Here is a 15,028-nt window from a genome sequence, read left to right as displayed (position 1 = left end):
GGATGACCTGTGCCCTTTCCCAATCCTTTGGAACGCTACGCTCTTCTAGAGATCTACGGTACACCGCTGCAAGAAGAGGGGCAAGTTCCTTCGCGTACTCTGTGTAAAATCGAACTGGTATCCCATCAGGTCCAGCGGCCTTTCCTCTTTTGAGCGATTTTAATTGTTTCTCTATCACTATGTCGTTTATATCGATATCTATCATTTTGTCATCTGTGCGACAATCTAGAGAAGGAACTACAGTGCAGTCTTCCTCTGTGAATCAGCTTTGGAAAAAGACATTTAGTATTTCGGCCTTTAGTCTGTCATCCTCTGTTTCAGTACCATTTTGGTCACAGAGTGTCTGGATATTTTGTTTTGAGCCACCTACCGCTTTGACATAAGACCAAAATTTCTTAGGATTTTCTGCCAAGTCAGTATACAGAACTTTACTTTCGAATTCATTGAACGCCTCTCGCATAGCCCTCCTCACACTACATTTCGCTTCGCGTAATTTTTGTTTGTCTGCAAGGCTTTGGCTATGTTTATGTTTGCTGTGAAGTTCCCTTTGCTTCTGCAGCAGTTTCTTAACTCGGTTGTTGTACCACGGTGGCTCTTTTCCATCTCTTACGATCCTGCTTGGCATATACTCATCTAACGCATATTGTACGATGGTTTTGAACTTTGTCCACTGATCCTCAACACTATCTGTACTCGAGACAAAACTTTTGTGTTGAGTCGTCAGGTACTCTGTAATCTGCCTTTTGTCACTTTTGCTAAACAGAAAAATCTTCCTACCTTTTTTAATATTTCTATTTACGGCTGAAATCATCGATTCAGTAACCGCTTTATGATCGCTGATTCCCTGTTCTGCGTTAACCGTTTCAAATAGTTCGGGTCTGTTTGTCACCAGAAGGTCTAATATGTTATCGCCACGAGTCGGTTCTCTGTTTAACTGCTCAAGGTAGTTTTCAGATAAAGCACTTAAAAAAATTTCACTGGATTCTTTGTCCCTGCCACCCGTTATGAACGTCTGAGTCTCCCAGTCTATATCCGGCAAATTAAAATCTCCACCCAGAACTATAACATGGTGGGGAAATCTACTCGAAATATTATCCAAATTATCCTTCAGGTGCTCAGCCACAACAGCTGCTGAGCCAGGGGGCCTATAGAGACATCCAATTACCATGTCTGGGCCTGCTTTAGCCGTGACCTTCACCCAAATTCTTTCACATTTCGGTTCTCCGTCAATTTCCTTCGATACTATTGCACTTCTTATCGCTATAAACACGCCTCCCCCTTCACTGTCCAGCCTGTCTCTGCGGTATACATTCCAATCTGAGTTTAGGATTTCATTACTGTTTACGTCTGGTTTCAGCCAACTTTCTGTCCCTAGTACTAAATGGGCGTTGTGACCGTTTATTAATGAGAGCAGTTCTGGGACCTTTCTATAGACGCTCCTGCAGTTTACTATTAGCACATTAATATTGTTATTCCCTGTTGCATTTTGCCTACTCCTACCTTGCCGCGTCTCAGGAGGCGTCTTGTCGGGCCTAGGGAGGGAATTCCCTAACCCTAAAAAACCCACATGTGCACTCCACACGTATTCCGCTACCCTTGTAGCCACTTCCGGCGTGTAGTACACGCCTGACCTATTCAGGGGGACCCTACATTTCTCCACCCGATAGCGGAGGTCGAGAAATTTGCACCCCAGATCTCCGCAGAATCGTCTGAGCCTCTGGTTTAAGCCTTCCACTCGGCTCCAAACCAGAGGACCGCGATCGGTTCTGGGAACGATACTACAAATAGTTATCTCTGATTCCACCCCGCGAGCGAGGCTTTCCGCCTTCACCAATTCCGCCAACCGCCTGTACGAACTGAGGATGACCTCTGAACCCAGACGGCAGGAGTCATTGGTGCCGACATGAGCAACAATTTGCAGTCGGGTGCACCCAGTGCTCTCTATCGCCGCCGTCAGGGCCTCCTCCACATCTCGGATGAGATCCCCCAGCAAGCAGATAGAGTGTACACTGGCCTTCTTCCCCGACCTTTCCGCTATTTCCCTAAGGGGCTCCATCACCCGCCTAACGTTGGAGCTCCCAATAACTAATAAACCCCTCCCCCCGTGTGCCTGTTCGGACCTTGCTGAAGGAGCGGCCACATGTCCACTCACAGGCAGAGCGGGCGATGCCACACGGCCAGCCTCCACATTGACCCTCCGCCTCGTGCGCCGTGAACGACACTGAACCCGCCACTCCCCTTGGAGAGAGGGTGGCCCAACCGCGCCCGGTACCCGCGAAGATGTCTCGACAGCAGGGACAGTGGGTGAAGCATGTAACACCTGGGGTGTACCATGCGACGCACCATACAACCCACTGCCGCTACACTCCGAGGCAGCAGCCTGAAGACGGCTGACTGCGGCCATCAACACGTTCAGCTGTTCGCGAACAGTGGCCATCTCCTCCTGCGTCCGTACGCAGCGGTCACACATCCTATCCATCCTAAGAAATCAATTTACTGTAGAGAGTTAATAAACTTTTAACTAGACTGCTAACTCACTAAAGGCGGCTGACTAAACTGACTAAACTGTGGTTGCTAGCCACTTCTTGTAGAAAACAATGAAAATAGCACTACCTGTCTCTGGACTGTATAGAAAAAAACCACAAGCACTACTGGCACTATGGTTGACTAAAGGGACTCTCTCTGACTGTATTCAAAACAAACACGAAATCTATGGAACACTATTACTAGCACTCGACAATTAAAGCTTCCTAAAAGTAAAAACACACGGAAGAAGAAGTAACAAGTAAGAAAAATACAGTTAATACTTAAATTAAGGTAGCTCGCTGCACAGCAGACGTGAAGCGGACGGCAGTTGCGACGACACCTTATTAGTGGGTAACGTCGGAAACCCCATGATGATTTTCGCGTACAATCCTGTTGTGTACAGAGAAGTCGCAATGCTACGAAACAGTAGCAAAATTCGTGAGGAGTGAAATTTATCCATCGTGTTTTAATAATTAGCCGATTTCGAGTCTCCGTGTGCAACTAAGAACTTTTCTACGTCAAATATTAATTATTCAAAAACAACTGACCTAGTAAATCCTAAGAGGAGCCTAATTATTATTATAGCTTTTCTACGACAGTTCTGTTCCGCAGTAAACTATTTATATTAAGAAATAAACGACGGAAAATATTCAGTGGATACTGTACTAATCATGACGAAGTTACACAGAGTGTGCTTGATGTTTCTGGATCGTACCAAGCACTTTAGTTCAGCGTTAGTATGCTGATCTCTGTGCGAACCACATTCTCAGATACTAGTAGCTTTTTGAGATTAACTGCATAAAACTATTTAAATGTGATCTATTTTATATTGTTTGTCAATAAATGCACCTTAATGGTAAGCAGGCATTTTGTTTACAGTAGATTAGCTAACTGCACTACCATTCATAGCCACATAAGTAGACTGTTCGCACTTCTGAACCAATACAGTACAGTACGAGAACTGCTTCAAGGGCATCAGTACAACTGCACACAATAAGTAGGAAGATGTCCTACACTCTGATTCATTACGTTGTACGCCTCCGTAGCGTAGCGGTAGCGTTACAGCCTTTCACGCAGGAGGCCACCAAATGGGGCCTTCCGGCCAACAATGCCATACGATAATTTCATTTCATTACGTTGATCGAGGAAAAGATTAACTTAACTTTTCCAGTCTCGAACGGGAAGGAACAAGCATGTCGTCCACACCACATTCCACAAACTCGTAGCTACACTGAAAAATACCCTACTGGCCATTAAAATTGCTACACCAAGAAGAAATGCAGATGATAAACGGGTATTCATTGGACAAATATACTACAACTGACATGTGATTACATTTTCAAGCAATTTGGGTGCATAGATTCTGAGAAATCAGTACCCAGAACAACCACCTCTCGCCGTAATAACGGCCTTGATACGCCTGGGCATTGAGTCAAACAGAGCTTGGATGGCGTGTACAAGAACAGCTGCCCATGCAGCTTCAACACGATACCACAGTTCATCAAGAGTAGTGACTGGTGTATTGTGACGAGCCAGTTGCTCAGCCACTATTGACCAGACGTTTTCAATTGGTGAGACACCTGGACGATGTGCTGGCCAGGGCAGCAGTCGAACAGAAAGGCGCGTACAGGACCTGCAACATGCGGTCGTGCATTATCCTGCTGAAATGTAGTGTTTCGCAGGGATCGTATGAATGGTAGAGGCACATCTGAAATGTAACGTCCACTGTTCAAAGTGCCGTCAATGGGAACAAGAGGTGACCGAGACGTGTAACCAATGGCACCCCATACCATCACGCCAGGTGATATGCCAGAATGGCGATGAAGAATACAAGCTTCCAATGTGCGTTCACCGTGATGTCGCCAAACACGGATGCGACCATCGTGATGCTGTAAACAGAACCTGGATTCATCCGAATAAATGACGTTTTGCCATTCGTGCACCCAGGTTCGTCGTTGAGTACACCATCGGAGGCGCTTCTGTCTGTGATGCAGCGTCAAGGGAACCGCAGCAATGGTCTCCGAGCTGATAGTCCGTGCTGCTGCAAACGTCGTCGAACTGTTCGTGCAGATGGTTGTTGTCTTGCAAACGTCCCCATCTGTTGACTCAGGGATCGAGACGTGGCTGCACGATCCGCTACAGCCATGCGGATAAGATGGCTGTCATCTGGACTGTTACTGATACGAGGCCGTTGGGGACCAGGACGGCGTTCCATATTACCCTCCTGAACCCACCGATTCCATAGTCTGCTAACAGTCATTGGGTCTCGACCAACGCGACCAGCAATGTCGCGATACGATAAACCGCAATCGCGATAGGCTACAATCCGACCTTTATCAAAGTAGGAAACGTGATGGTACGCATTTCTCCTCCTTACACGAGGCATCACAACAACGTTTCACCAGGCAACGCCGGTCAACTGCTGTTTGTGTATGAGAAATCGGTTGGAAACTTTCCTAATGTCAGCACGTTGTACGTGTCGCCACCGGCGCCAACCTTGTGTGAATGCTCTGAAAAGCTAATCATTTGGATATCACAGCATCTTCTTCCTGTCGGTTAAATTTCGCGTCTGTAGCAGTTCATCTTCGTGGTGTAGCAATTTCAATGGCCAGTCAGTGAGGGATCTTGCAAGCCCAACTGGAATTTCCATTGTGAAAAGGTTGCTACTTAAAAAAAAAAACTTCTGATGATAGACAGTTTAGATTAATCAGTATTCTTTATTAAGAACGTGACATAGTTGTCTCTTGTTTATTAAAGATCTTTACTAGTAGTTACAAGGAGGGAATATACAGGCTGTATCAAAAAGAGTCATCCGATTTCTAAAAAAAAGTCATATGTTGTTCCAAAAAATTTCGGGCGAACTGCCGGATGTTTGTAACTTCCTGCCACAATATTTCAGCAAAGAGTCTTCTGGCCATCTTCTGGTGACACTGGCGAAAACGCACTGAGCTCTGATATTTAAGGCCCCGTCGGCACGTACGTGGTGCGTTCACTTGGTGTTACGCGTGCGCTACTTGAACGTGTTCGATTCTACTGCGCCGCGCGCCCTCCGTGGTGAAAACTCGCCGCATCGATATAAATTCTATTGTCTTCCCGCGATTCCATCACTCAACTACGCCTGCAGCGGAGACCACGAAGTTTTTAACGACTGGATTCCATGCCGAATTCAATTGAAATCCGCCATCTCGATTAATAAGAGACTCACTATCAGACAGTCGTATTTCCACGGATTCATTATTCATTATTTTAAATCTCATATCAATCATATGTTATCTGAGATAAGTGCGTGAACAACTTACTGTTGGAAGGAGCAAACTCTCGAATTTACATGGTTCTCGCTAGATAGCAGCAGTGTGCGCCCACTTTATTGCTAAAGTGCTCGTCATGTACGACGGCGGCCGAGTTTAGGTTCGTTCTGCGCATCTGACGTCACAAAACACTGTCAGCCAATGAACAGAGAACGACGTTGCCAGAGCTCGACTGCAGTGTAGAGCATGGACGAGCGTCTTCAGTTTTAGAAACGTTCAGTCATAAATAAAGTAATAGAACAAAAGCAATGTCTTGATAGCGGACTGTATATAAAAGAAAGTTTGGAAAAAGCATTCTTTATACCAATTGCTTCATATTCTATTAATTAATTAAACCAAAAAAGTAATAAGCCTCCTAATTTAGGCCATAGCAAGGAAATTCATTCTCTCTAACCGCTTTTTCGCAATAAAGAACAGCGGTAATTGTTTATTTCCTATTGTACTTCGACGAAATGTGAGTAATTTATAGTCATACCAACAGTGTTTGTCGGTATTTTGCGTGATTCTTTAAAGTCCTCCAGGAATTCTGTCGAATTATGAGCTGCATTAGCGTAATGGTTAAGGTGTTATGCTGCTAAGCAAAAGGATTTGAGTTCAAACCTTGTTTGGTGCTTAATACTTTCTTTAATTAAAAACAATATCGAAGTGTCTTACTTCATGCATTTTATTCGTTTGAATGTAATTTTTTGAAATTTCTAGTGGCAACTAAAATTGACCAAACAGAAAGTATACGCAGTGGACTTTTACCTCTGCAAACTCTTCAAAATTTCGTGCAATGGTTTACTACATTTAATGCTGCACAATAACTGCGTTGAACATCGAAACAAAATTAAGTCACTTATGGGGGGAAGGTATCAGTTGAGAAGATGCGTAAAAATCAAATCTTTGGGCCAAATAGTTTTTGTGAAATCGAATGATAAGCATGTCAAAGCAGTGACTGCACAGTCACCATGTGACTGCACAGGCGAGCAGTGCAGTGATGGCAAAATCGCGCACATCGCGGAATGCGGGGAGCACGCCTCTGTAGCAGCGAAAGGGTTAATGCGGCCGTGGTGGCTTTGCTTCATAAGCTGCGCGCTCCCCCCTAAACGTAAGTTTGCGACCTGTACTATACTATACTATGGCGCTGCTTCTCTTGGGGCGTGCAACTGGCAACGCAGCAATCTCCCGCTTCTGCGCGGGCATGCGCGAGCCGCCAAGATAAATGAATTGAACTATAGTAAAAATGGTGTCGGGACAATAGAAAGCTTTTTGTGCTCTGTTTCACGCAGGGCGGGTCAGTAATAACTGCTCAGCGTGGCTTTCGTACTGTGTATGGTGTGAATCCTCCTACAGGACAAATCATTAGACGATGGCCTGAACAATTCCGAGAAACAGGTTGTTTGTGTAAAGGCAAATCGCCGGGCCGTTCACGAGTGTCTGACACAGAAGTCGAATGCATCCGCCTTAGTTTCACAAGGAGTCCGCAGAAATCCTTTCGCCGTGCAGCTCGACAGCTCATCACGCTCCCAATGTCCGTCTGGCGTGTGTTGCGTCGACATTTACGCATGAAACCATACAAAATTCAGCTACTGCTAGCTCTTCATGAAGGTGACAAGCATCAACTTCTGGAGTTCTGTAATTTCGTTCCTGGGAAGATGGAGGATGACAGTTTTCTTCCACGTTTAGTGTTTAGTGACGAGGCAGCATCCCATTTAAATGGAAAGGTCATAATGTGAGAATATGGGGTACGGAACAACCACATGAAGTTGTACAACATGAGAGGGACTCTCATAGTTTAATGTGTTTTGTGCAGTTTCACGGGAAAAGGTATATGGTCAATTTTTCTTTGCCGAGAACACTGTTACAGGAAGCACTTATCCCGGTATGCTTGAGAACTTTCTTTTCCCACAGTTGAAGACTGGTTCGAACGACTTCATTTACCAACAGGATGAGGCAACGCCACACTGGCATCTGGAAGTGGGGGGTTTATGAAAGTTGTTGTATAGCTAGAGAAGGCGTTAAAACTCACGCAGGCTGGCGTGAGGTCTGAAACAGGATACGTAATGAATGCTATAAAGAAAAGTACGTAGCTGCTGGAATACTTAACTTTAATGCATCATTTGTATACATCGTTCTTGATGAGACATGCTTCATACGATAACTATCAATTGCTATGGCGCCTTGCTAGGTCGTAGCCATTGACTTAGCTGAAGGCTATTCTAACTATCTTCTCTGCAAATAAACGAGGCTTCGTCAGTGTTGCATCGCTAGCTAAGTCGTCCGTACAACTGGGGCGAGTGCTAGTAAGTCTCTCGAGACCTGCCGTGTGGTGGCGCTCGGTCTGCGATCACTGACAGTGGCGACACGCGGGTCCGACATGTACTAATGGACCGCGGCCGATTTAAAACTACCACCTAGCAAGTGTGGTGTCTGGCGGTGACACCACAAAAGTCTGTGTTTGTGTGTCCCCGTTACCAACAACAATGAATGAACCGAGACATCGCATAACAGCAGCTGTGCTAGCTGTAACGCAAGACACGCTCGCTGTAGTGTGGGAACAATCTGAATACCACATTAACATATGCCCTACATCTCAAGGAGGTTATATTGAACGTCTATGAAAACGTATGAAAAAAAACTTTTTGAGTTTTCCGTTCATCAAAAAACAAACTTCAATGTATGTGTTTATTAGGTTCAGAAATATAGACGTGCCAAATTGGATGATTCTTTTTCATAATCGCTGTGTTAAGAATGATAGCTCACAATTTGCATTATCGGTTCAGTGAGCTACAAACCTGCATTAATATGATGAAAGACGAGTCGTCGTTACAAAATTTGTATACATATCTTACAGCTTGCTGACATTTGAAAGTTGTCGAGTAGATAATATTCCAAGGGGAAAAATTCCAACTGATTCTGTTCTTACTAAAATTATGCTTCACTCATATTAAAGTAGCAGCATTCAGTGTGAGCTCAGAAGGACACTTAAGAAAGCAAGGTTCGAGTTGTGCGCGCCCGTCGACATTGTGGTGATCAGAGATAGGGAACTAGCTCAGACTGGACAGGCAATAACTGCAAGTAGGCCGTATTTTGTTTTTACGAGCCATCTCAGCATTGGGTGAAATAATATAGACAGACAGTGCCACACGTGTGAATAAACCAGAATCCAGAATGACAGATCGCATATCTGAGTCCTGTTCCTCTTCAATAACATTCCAGTATCTGAACCAATGCGTTTTCTCACTGTGTGATTGAGCAAGGTAAATTCTGACGTTGTGATTCTCAGACTACGAAACGGGTCGTTTACAAGAGCAGCCAAGCGGTTATTATTCAAGAGGTAAATTCTGTTACGTTAGTAAAGTCAAAATCGTAGTCACAGCACGGTACGGCGCTCTCACAAGGGAACCTCCCCATCGCACCTCCCTCAGATTTAGTTATAAGTTGGCACAGTGGATAGGCCTTGAAAAACTGAACACAGGTCAAGCGAGAAAACAGGAAGAAGTTGTGTGGAACTATGAAAAAAATAAGCAAAATATACAAACTGAGTAGTCCATGCGTATAATAAGTAACATGAAGGATACTGCGAGCTCAGGACCGCCGTGGTCCCGTGGTTAGCGTGAGCAGCTGCGGAACGAGATGTCTTCGGTTCAAATCTTCCCTCGAGTGAAAAGTTTAATTTTTTATTTTCAGACAATTATCAAAGTTCAGGCACTCACACATAATCAACTCCGCTCTCCAAAATTGCAGGACATGTTCGGATTTGCTTGGATATATGCAGGATTTGACGGTCTACACACGGAAAAAATTGAAAACGTTAAAAACATATGTTATGACAGAGCACAGGGGAAACTGTGCGACTGTGAACCTGTTGCATTCATTTGTTGCAGTTTATGTGACAAACTCTTATGTTTTCATCACTTTTTTGGGAGTGATTACCACATCCACAAGAAAACCTAAATCGGGCAAGGTAGAAGAATCTTTTTACCGATTTGCCAACAGTACAAGTTAGGCGGGCCGACAACATATTCCTGTCATGTGATACATATGCCGTCACCAGTGTCGTATAGAAAATATCGGACGTGTTTTCCTGTGGAGGAATCGGTTGACCTGTGACCTTGCGATCAAATGTTTCCGGTTCCCATTGGAGAGGCACGTCCTTTCGTCTACTAATCACACGGTTTTGCAGTGCGGTCGCAAAACACAGACTCTAAACTTATTACAGTGAACAGAGACGTCAATGAACGAACGGACAGATCATAACTTTGCGAAAATAAAGAAATTAAAACTTTCACTCGAGGGAAGACTTGAACCAAGGACCTCTCATTCCGCAGCTGCTCACGCTAACCACGGGACCACGGCACTCGTAAGATCACTTTATCCTTAATGTTGCCTATCTTGCCCATGGACAAATCAGTTTGTATATTTTGCTTATTTTTTTCATAGTTTCATAGTTCCACATAACTTCTTCCTGTTTTCTCGATTGATCTGTGTTCATTTTTTCAAGGCCTATCCACTGTGCCAACTTACAACTAAATATGAGGGGGGTGCGATGGGGAGGTTCCCTTGTCAGTATTGGGTACCGGTTGCCCAAACAACAGCCGGGGGAGACTGAATTTGTCGTTGTGGAGATGGAAGTCGGTCTGGTGCCATTCCGCACGGTCGCTACACGCCACGACGGAGAAGCCCATAATTAATTTAGCAGAATGTGTGCATTAGCGACGCATTTAATACGTTTAATGCCGTAATGTTCCACCCCTGCCATCTACCTTGCAACCCCGTCTCTTTGATCTCGGTTAATTAATAATTAGTCTTTGATAACATTTCCCGCAGAAAGGTCAAGAGGTTGCCGACGACAAGTATACACGTCTCCGCCTTCCTAACGTCGCTGCTGGGTGGAGAACTTTCGTCATTGTGCTTCCATTCGGATGCCGGAGCCACTTGTAAAAGAAACTCAGTTTGTAAAATGTGATGTTGACGTTGCATCGATAAACGTGCTTAGGTCCTTTCTTAGAAGCGTAGGTCAATTATGCACCATATATAACTCGAATTTATTCAGATATGCAGCGAACTGGCACGGGGAATGTTTAATCAAACAAATAAAAGAAAGTGTTCGTGCTTTTCATTCTCAATATGCAGCGAGTTCGTAATGACTGGATATACACATACAAGATGAGAAACAAAGGACGACATGGATAATTTTACGTTCAACGAAATTCTACATCTACATCTTGAAACGTCCCCTTTGAACAATTTTACATGACTGTGCTTAACCTGACACACAATATTTTTAGCGCAACGCAATCTGACTTTCAAAACTCCCTACTAAAGAATGGCCCTGACAAACATTAAACTATACCTTTCACAAATCACTTACCTCACAAAAATCTTCGCTGCTCAAGCTACTGCAATACAGCGAGCGCCACTACTGCCAGCTAAATAAAAGATTCAAACTACTGAAGGCACTAACTACTGATAGGGGTAGTTAGCAAATGAAAGATATTAATAGAGAGCAAACAATGTATTTACCTTAATATCATCACAAATCATAATATATATATATCAGTTCATGACAAACCGCAAACCTCCGCCATCTCTCTCCCCACATCCACCACTGCTGGCGGCTCACCTCCAACTGCGCAACACTACGCGCTGTTCACAGCCAGCTGCCTAACACTACAATGGCGAGTATTACAACAATGCAAAGCAGCCACAGACTGCACACAGCACAGCCAGTGATTTTCATATTGAGCGCTACGTAACGTTGCCAATAAGAAAACATAAACAGCCTACTTACATAGAGAAAACATAAACAGCCTACTTACATAGAGAAAACATAAACAGCCTACTTACATAGCCCCCATGCTCCCCACAAAAATTTTTACAAATTGGATGGGGCAGTGGCCAATACAGATTTGAAAAAATTTTTCATAATTACAATAACAAAGAAATCAAATGCACACACTTATTGATATTATGTTGGTCAAAAGCTAAAATTGTCTCACAGTCCATAAAGACAGTCCTAATCGTACATCATAACAGTAATTACAGGTTTTTTTTCACAAAGTCTCATTAGTAAAAGAAATTGCACACAGAAGTAGTGGATTTCCATGCAGTCTTGAAGAAGTAGTGTTGTCCTTCCAACGGAAAGACAGTGCTGACTCTTGACATGCTGACAGATAACGGGCCACAACAGAGCAAACCCACAGCAGAGTCAGTCGTAGTTTGGAAGAATATTGGTAGGTAGGTCATCACAGAGCAGACCCACTGTAGTCCTGGTAGAGAATATGGTATTGGTGGGCCACCAGAGGTGCAGACCCACTGTAGTCCTTGTAGAGATAATGGTATTGATGGATCATCAAAGATGTAGACCCACTGTAGTCCTTGTAGAGATAGCCAGCAGCCATCTGTTGTGACTGTGCAGGTGCACAATCACCATTGAAGAGTCTTGCGGATAATATAGCAAGTCCATAAACCATCACTTGTGCACTCACAAAGTTTTTGGAATTGTCCTTAGAACCAGCAATGCTGTTATCCAGTCCCTTGCAGAATTATTAACAAACGTGCAAACACTAACAGTCCCTACTTCTCACATATTGTCCATGTACTATGACCAACAGAAACGTGTGCAGTGAAATGTAACTTACATGTTAATAATATCATGAACTGGTGACAATTACAATTTTATAACATAAGAATACAATAACAAAGGTACAAAATACATTAATAAAAACATAACAATACAGATAACATTTGTAGTTCAAATGGTTCAAATGGCTCTGAGCACTATGGGACTCAACTTCTGAGGTCATTAGTCCCCTAGAACTCAGAACTAGTTAAACCTAACTAACCTAAGGACATCACAAACACCCATGCCCGAGGCAGGATTCGAACCTGCGACCGTAGCAGTCTTGCGGTTCCAGACTGCAGCGCCTTTAACTGCACGGCCACTTCGGCCGGCTAACATTTGTAGTAAAACAGGCTTTACAAAAGAATAGAAATAAACATATACATCAATGTTACAGGAATTATGACATAAGTACATACATAGATCAGAATAATTATTGAAACATCAACTTTACACATGAGCATTAAAACAAAACAATAAACAATGTCTAAACATCTTTACAAAGTAAATAACACATTATTAATGCCAATTGTATTTGAGGATAACAGTATTCCTCATCATAGTGAATGTAGCTTAATATTAAAAGAAAAAATTCTATGAAATTACACAGAGACAGGAAGAAAACAAATACACAAGGGTACACACACACATAGTGGGATAACACCAATAGGAAAGGACAGGGTTCGTTTTCAGTGTAACATTTGGTACTGCAGTCCAACCCAAAACTTCATATATCTTTCCTCTTATTTCATCCTTTGTTTCCACCAAAAAAATCCTATCCAAGCATGCTTTCTGTATTCTGTTCATATTTCTTTCAAAATAATTATTTCTGATTGTACAATACTCATTTGGGCCCAAATCCTTTTTATATAACTTCGCAATGCATTCTTTACCTATTCTCCATAGTCAGTTTCTCATATAGTCTACCCCCTCTTAAGCAAACTTAAATCTACTGAGCTCAGATGCTAAACTAAGGAACGAGGCAATGCAGCAGCACAAAACAATTAATATAAACAGCAATGAAAAAAAATGGAAAATTGCAAAGCAAGCTACAGTATAAATTAGCAAAAGTCAAATTCAATAACACTATGCCTGGCAAACAGCAGCAACTTATACCTAAACATGACATAGCGCAAGCAGAAAAAATATTACAGTAAAAACAACAATGCAGATAAGGGAAATGTGTATTCACATCTTAATATCTATGTAATTAAAGTGGTGCACCACAACAACTGATTGTAAAAAGAAATATTACCATGTACTTGAAAAGAAAATTATGTGTTACTGTTACTAGATCCTTCTTATTGTTCTTTCCTTTCCAAGTGCTCCTTTTTTAAAGAATGTGGATCATAAAATAATTATTTAATAGATCTGTTGACAGAAAGTGTTCACATTAGCAAATGCATTTTATTTTATAAAAGCAATGCTGCAACACAGCTGGAAAACAGATGTCAAATGAAATAAGCAACTATGAAAAGCAAAGCATAAAAATATCATTCAGTAGTCATGTGACATTTCATAAGTTAGTAGCTCTCAACTCTCGTAGAAAGACGCTTGTCGTAATCAGGTGTGCAGATGTAAAAATATTTCTTGTCATTTTATTAGGCATTTCAGTAAATATCGTAAATTAAGAGCTAGTGTAATCATATGTTTTCAAGTTCGACCGTGTCGTTTTTTGCGATGCTTTCTCTAAAGGGATGACAATGGCCAGGATAATGGCCTTCCCTTTCTTTTTTTTTCTTTCTTCCTGTGCTCTGAAAGGCACGCGCTAATGACTTTTTCTCCAGGCGTCTGACACAGCTGGGTGCCCGCGACGCATTACGTGCAGGTGGTCACTTAACTTTCGTACGGAAATATTTACGACAGCAATTTTCGCTAAAGTGACAGTCTCACATAAAAATACTTCACAGGTCAAGAATTAGCGTTGCAAATCTGTAGAAACAAAATCCTATGAATATAACAGTGTCCAAAAAATGTTCAGTGGCATTGTGATACATTCACACATGATTCACACATGTCATAACTCTTAAAGTACGATTCTTGGTTTCCAACATCCTTTTTCACAAGTCAAGAGTCCCTACCCACTATTCATTACTCCTTACCTCATTATACATATACATATTCGTCGACACTTCTTCAATATTTCATCGTGAGAAATACGTAGCATAATAAACATTCCTCAACAACATAATACACATCATCGTCGTAATAATATCATAAAACTTCAGTCAAATCTCAAAATCGTCGTAACTTCCTCCAATAATTTCTAAGCCTAAAAAGAATTCTCTGCTCATTTAAATAATGTCATCTACCTCAAACGTACTTTAAAAATCATGAATCCATACCAAATACATCATTCAAAGCTCTCATAGTATCACAATGGTTCCAAAAAAATATGAACAGTTTCACAAAGTACAGACAAAATACAGTTTCATAAGTGTGAAGTTATCCAGCTGTGTAATTACGTAAACATCTGTCACTGATATAGTAAAAACGTTTGTCTGTCTCAGTTAAATGATCAGATAGCTGTGTAATTATGTGTTGGAGAAATATGGTACCGATGTGTAAAGTTGTATAAGCAAATACC

At 42.4% G+C, this 15,028-nt stretch overlaps 1 protein-coding gene across 1 annotated transcript in view; it reads left to right on the top strand.

Moving 5' to 3' along the window:
• Positions 1–15,028, top strand: part of LOC126456215 (tubby-related protein 4) — a 509,546-nt gene that overhangs the window by 175,654 nt on the left and 318,864 nt on the right. The window lies entirely within an intron of this gene.

Source organism: Schistocerca serialis, chromosome 1 (assembly GCF_023864345.2).
Source record: "Schistocerca serialis cubense isolate TAMUIC-IGC-003099 chromosome 1, iqSchSeri2.2, whole genome shotgun sequence".
Lineage (NCBI taxonomy): Eukaryota > Metazoa > Arthropoda > Insecta > Orthoptera > Acrididae > Schistocerca > Schistocerca serialis.
This window is presented reverse-complemented; position numbering and strand designations above follow the sequence as displayed.